This window comes from Pithys albifrons, chromosome 2 (genome assembly GCF_047495875.1).
Source record: "Pithys albifrons albifrons isolate INPA30051 chromosome 2, PitAlb_v1, whole genome shotgun sequence".
NCBI lineage: Eukaryota > Metazoa > Chordata > Aves > Passeriformes > Thamnophilidae > Pithys > Pithys albifrons.
In genome coordinates, this window is record NC_092459.1 from 38,973,539 (window position 1) to 38,980,117 (window position 6,579).

The window sequence follows — 6,579 nt, forward strand, 5'->3', positions numbered from 1 at the left end:
TACTGTAATCAATTAAGCAGACTTCCTGCAATTTATTTATTCCACACCCTTACTTAAATGATTTACAGCCTACAATATAAAATGAAGATATAATTAAAGGAGAGAACCTATTTCTAATAGCCCATTTTTTAAAAGCCATCCAATCACTTGATACATGTAACAGAAGCAGACCCAACAGAGACAGTGCTGATCTTCAAATTGAGCTGCAAAGTTTCTACATATCTCTGGGTGAGAGAGATATAAGGTGTTCAGATTCCCAGGCATTTTTTCTCTACTTTTAGGATTATTTTTAGTTCATTTATTCTCAAAGACAAGTCATGGGGAATTTTCAACAAAAAAAACCCCAACAAATGGGTTTTGCCCTCTGAAAGCTAAATCCCTTTAAACTAGGTAAGGTTTAAAATTCAGAATCGGTCATCTGGAAAAGTTTCCTTTACAGTGCCAGAAGATATATACTGGGGGGAGGTTGGGTAGGCAGAGAGGGGAAATTAAAACAAAACCAACCATGTGAAAAAGAAATTGTGAATGTAATGAGCAGAGCAGCAAAAAAAATTTGGATTTTATGCTTAAATTATTTTGGACATTCTATTCTTAACATTGGGAATTTCACATTCACGATAAAAAAATATTTTTTATTCGAATATTTAGAATTTTTTTACTCATTTCCAGATTGCACATATCCTACACATACCATGTACACATTATATGAGTTAAGTTGTATGAAATTGATATTGATATGATTTTGATATTTTATTACTGTAAAGTTTATGAATTCTATTTAACAAATATTGAAATTCACCTCATGCAAATTCTATGCAAAAAAATCGCAGCACTTAAAGATCTACCTAAACAGAACACAAAAAAAAAAAAAAAAAGGACAAGACAAAGGAGCTTATTGCAATATTTAAAAGCTTATTGGAAGTAATTGTGGGGTTTGGTTTTTTATCCTTTTGTCTCTATCATTTATACCTTGTATTTAGCAAAGCCAGTGGATAAAGGCAAAGTAGGAGGACAGAATGAAATATCTATCCTCAAAAAGCTGAATATGCAGGTGTGGGTTTTTACTTATCAAAGTGTAAATATATATTTGTATTCTGACACAAAGCTACACCGAACATGACATCATCTTTTGTGACTCAATAAAGCTCTTCTGTATTTCATTTCACTCTCTCCTCACAACTAGAAAAACTATTCTTTTAATATGGCTAAGATATATTACAGGTGATTGTTTTTCTCAGAAGAATTATGTATGCTGACATATATTTGGGACTTTTTCTTTCCCTTGCTTATGCTCTGCTGTATTTCTACATTTGAGTAGGGACTCAATCTTGCTTTACATTCACTGTAGATGATGGATTCATGTAGATGGATTGGACTGATCTTTTCCTCCCGTGGAGTTTTCCCATTGATCGAACAACAGCTTTCAAGGAAGAAGACTCCAAAACAGGCCCTGGGCATGGTACTATTTGTGGCCTCTGTGTCTGGGGATAATATTTTATCATTTTTTGCACTGTGTTTTGCTTTACATTTTGTACATATTGCAGTTTCAGCCCCTCAGGAGACACTCTGCAGAATCTGTTGCTTAGTAATAATAACCTTCATGGAAATTAGCTTGAACTTCAAAAGAACAAAACATCTTTCATTAGTCACAGGTTTTCAGATAATGAATTCCTCCGAGAAAGTTGATTAGAAAAGCAAGCCTTCCAGAATCAAGTGGCACCAATATTGACCTAAGATGAATTACCCTCTTGAAAGGCCCATTTCTTTGTGACCCTTAAACTATGTTTGAGATTGTTTCTATCAATAGTAAGGCTCACCTTGACAATGGCACTAAAAAAGTTTTACGTAAATGGAATCAGCCTCTCATATAGAATAATGCCAGAAAAAAGTACTGCTGTCAGGTAGTCTGGTCTCCTGTGTAATAACATAAATCACGTGAATTAATTATTGCGCTATTCTTAAAAAAAAATTCAAATATAAAATCCTTTTAGATTTTTTTCCTTAAAGGTCTGCTTTAGTTAAAAGAACTCCTGTTTTGTGATAAAGAAGAGGCATGAAGGACCAGAAGGGCAAAAGAATTGCTGCAGATTTCTATTGAGAGGGTCAGAGGCAAGGACCTGCACCTGCTGCCCTGTGAGTGGAGAAAGTCAGCCACCTCTGTGGGCTGTCTGATGTCATCAGGTGACAGAAAAGCATCTGCTCAGTAGAAATGCTCAACAGGACTGAGTCCTGGCTTCCATCCCCTACTGCACCTACCCAAAATCCTACATTTCCAAGTCATGTGGAAGAAGTCAGGAATCTTAACTATAAAGAATGCATCTCCTTTAAAACATAGCTGTGTGGAAAAGGACTAATCTCTCAGCATGATGAGAGATTTACATCCATTTACATAAGTGTGCTGCTGAAGAGGCAAAGCGAGGTCTGATTCCCTCTTCCACCACCAACCTGGGAGGCACCACACACTGCAAGAAGCCACAAAAGCTTTGTGGCAACAGAGCACAGACCACAACAATGAATGAGTTGCTGCTCTCTGAAGACCAGAAAGCATAAAGCCTTAGCTCCCACTGACATTTACATGATTGCTACTGCATTTCTCATGAGGTAATCCCTGAACAAAAACTGAAATCAGCTGGGCAGTTAGGGGTGTCTTCAAAAGGATCCTGACTAGCCCAAATCAGTAGTCTGCAAAGTCAGGTCCTCATAAGTGAGTTCCTAGGCTTCCTTCTTACTTTAAATTTAGTCTTATAAATCTTGCATTGCTCCCTGTATCTAGTCTAACAAAATATACAGGAGAGCAACTCAGTCCACGCAATGATCTCTTCTGGATTTCTAAATTTGACATAACAGAAACAGAATAATTACCAGAATTTAAACATTATGCTAGATGACTGGGCAATTTTGGAAGTGATTTTATAAAGCCCTGTCTACACTGGAACATGAGAAATCACAGATCAAATAATTAAAGGTACAAGGGCAATGCATTCTAGTATAACAATGCAAAATCTCAGTGTCGCTGTTCACATAGAAGCAAAGTGCTTTAATTCCTTAGGACAATTTGGACCAAACTGAGCCCAATATAGCTTTGCAGAGAAAATTGTGATAGAATGATTAAAACACGGTGTGTGCTTCATCATTGCCTTGAGCATGGAGCTAGAAAGTGTTGATGCAACAGCTAGGTTGCTGCAGGAGCTGAGCTGCTTGCAAAAGCTCCAAGAGGTACCTAGCAAGCCATCTGAGGCAGGTAGATGAGCTGTTCTTAGCAAAAAACCACAGGTGGTTACAATCAAGAAGAGGGCAAGGACTTACTTTCCCAAATAAGGTGTGCCAGGCAGATCTTCCTGTGGGTACTGGGGAACCAGTCAATGGACAGTCAGGGCTCATCTTGATACTAGGCAAACTTTGCTTGGATGCCAGTGAACTGGCCAATGGGCATCCAGGGTTTTCCATGGCAGAGTATTCAAGGAGGTGTGGTATGGGGTAACTGCTAGGTCACTGCTGTGGGGGCTGCTGCCACTCTGTTGCTCTGCCTGCTGGTTCACTCCTCTGAAGCTACAAGACGACCAGGGCAGAAGCTGGAAATCTCCTAGCTTGCAAACCAGCAGCACTTCATGGTGCTGATAACTCCTGTCCTGTGCTTTTAACATTTACCCTTAGCATTTCCTACTTTTCTATCTTCCTTCTTCCTCTCTGCTCTGTTGTATTACAAAATAAAGTTGAATTACTGTGTTGGAATCCAGCATCAGGATTGTGCCTTAATCTCACTTATGGGAATGTTTCAGAACCTGGTTCCCCTCCGCATCTAAGTGGATCGCAACAAAAATCTACATCGTGGCTAAAAGTGCAGGAACTTCGTGCACAAAAAAGAAGCACTAGAGGAAGTGAACCAAGTTCTAAGAAGTACAATCTTCTGTCCAGTTATCACCAGAAATTTAAAAAGTGTCTAGGGCTTTTTTGGGCCATTTCTCTCACTCCTTTCAGAAGGTAATCTTCCAGAAGAGCTCCTTAAAACATCCACTCATCTCCACTAATGAGTGTAAAGGAGCCTCAAATGATTGGTAGAGCTGTCTATGCTATAGATAGTTACAATATCACAAGTATATCTCATAATATACATCCGCTCCTTCCTATGTCCAGAAGAGTTGCAGCATTGATGGCAGTGAATAGACCACCTCAAACTAGAATTTACAAAACAGGCTTTTACATTATCTACACCATGTCAGAAGACCCAACCACAAGCATTTTCAGAGCTCAGCCAACAGCTCAATGAAAAGGCTGCAAAATCATCCTATAAATGAAACCAAATTTTTGTTAGGCCACTTCCTTAAACTAATAATTCAGTAGCGAAAATATTTAGGAAGCATATATGATTTCAATTGTTCCCCGGATCCCAGAGGATTTTAAACATTCTCTCCTCAATGCTTTAATCAGTGGATTATTACCTAATCTGAGGTAAGAAAAGAAAAGGGACCCTCCCTCCCACCTATAAAAGCTGTTTCACTTTCAACAGAATAACTAAATCTTCAGCCAGAAGCAAGACACACCTGGACTGGGGTAGTTACTGCAGGTGATGGGGAGAACACAGCTTAGACTGCTGCTCTTCTGAGAGCGTAACTGTGAAAATCTACACCACCTTGTATCAAATGGTGGCTGGAGCACAGCCTCCCACTTTCTTCCCACACACCCTTTCTCTCTGGCCCAAGTAAGTGTGAAAGAGTTTACAGGAGGGACCAATGATATTGCCCATCTCCAGTAGAACAGACCACAGCACACAGGCTGATAAATGACGCCTTCAAATCTCCTCTGGTGAGGAAGGAAAGGAAATCTAAGTCCAGGGAAAGAAATTCAGAATTACTATTCTCACAGTTAAAGCATCAATAAAGAAACAAAAGATGATGGAAGAGATGTCATTTCATCTCTCCTTCTTTGAAAGAAATTACTTTTACAGAAAAAGGTAGCACTGACAACTCAAAGAACAGCAGGGCTTTAAACTATAGCACTGAGATTTTCATAGAAGCTTCAGCGGCTCCCTCTTGCCATCCTGGTGTTCAGGCAATACCCTCAGCCACCAAACTCTCCCCTTTGTCTTTGAAACAGAGCCTAGACCTAGAAAATTAAAAGAAGCTGTTATTAAATTTATTACATCCCCTTTGGAGATGAGATAAACTGACTTTTGGAGGAATTCTCCTTTATTTCACTAGACCTCTCCTTCAACAGTGAGGGCTGTGTTAGTGGAATTCCTACTCATGTTGGTGAACATGCCTAATTTTATTTCATGCTAACCAGAGGTTTGGATTGGAGTAATCTATTTAAGTCAGAGCACCAATTAAACAAGGAGTATGTCTCATTATTGCTATGTTCTGCACCCACACACCAGCAAAGCTGGTTATCTAGACAGGATAATAATATAAACCAAGAACAAGCTCTGCTTTGGTATTTATGAATACTATGTTACTTATCAACAGTACTGTTACTGATTTGGCATCAAGCAGCGTTCACTGTCACACAACACGGTAGAACAACCCAACCCAACAGTTTGTGCATAAATACCCATAAATAAATGTTAAAAACTCTCTCTGTAAGGGTAACTTAAGAAGTCCCATTACAAGTCACATTTTCCTCCACCATACAGTGCAGTCACTCACTTAAGAGTGTTTTCCCCCTCATATCTGATCAGAGGTGTGGTTGACTCCATGAATGCCATTTTTAAAAGCAAGCTGTAGGAACTTCTGTTGTGGTGGAAGCTCATTGGCACATCCTGTGCCTAGAGCACTCAGAGAGACACAAATCAGCTAAGGGATTCTTATTCAGTTATGAATTGACTATAGCAAGATGTAGCTCAGGCGCCAAAAGATGAGGGTAGAATAAAACCTGTAGCACTACTGGGGATAAAACACTAGCACTAGAGGCAAATATATATGTTCATGTAACAGCTCTCTGCTGACGTCACTGAAGTCATAGCCAAAGGTGGTAAAACTCATGCTCGGCCCACCACTGATGGCCCAACCTGAAGTCAAGACAAGAAGAGACTGGAGAGGTGAGAGGTTTGCTAGCACCACAGCTTATCCAGGCACCTCCTTCTCCTTCTCCTGCCACCAGGAGAAGGTTGCAAAACAGCAGTGCAGGTGCTGCCTCCGGGAGGTCAGGAGGACCAACGGAGGACAAGGGAAAAATAAGTGGTTGTTGCAGAGGTACAGAGTCTCACCATGAGGCATGTGGGCAGCTAGCTGAGAAAGGCCATTTCCAAGCAACCACAAATATCCATCCCCTCTCAGGCATTTCTTTAGGGAAATGCCTTTGACTTTATCATTTGGAGAAATTACTCCATCAGAACTTCTGCTAAATCATCAGCAAGCTGAAAGATTTCCCAAAACCAGACAAGATGCTGAATATGTTTTGCTCTAGTAATATGGGGAATAATCCATCACATACAAAGATGCAGCACTTGAATCATAAAGGTCACTGTCTTTTGTTGATATGAATCATGCCATGCAGTACCACTGCCAGGTTCATTGCAAAATAAGATGATCTTAATTACTCAGTTCAAGCTAAAAGGTAGTACATCCAGTACAGGTAGTATTT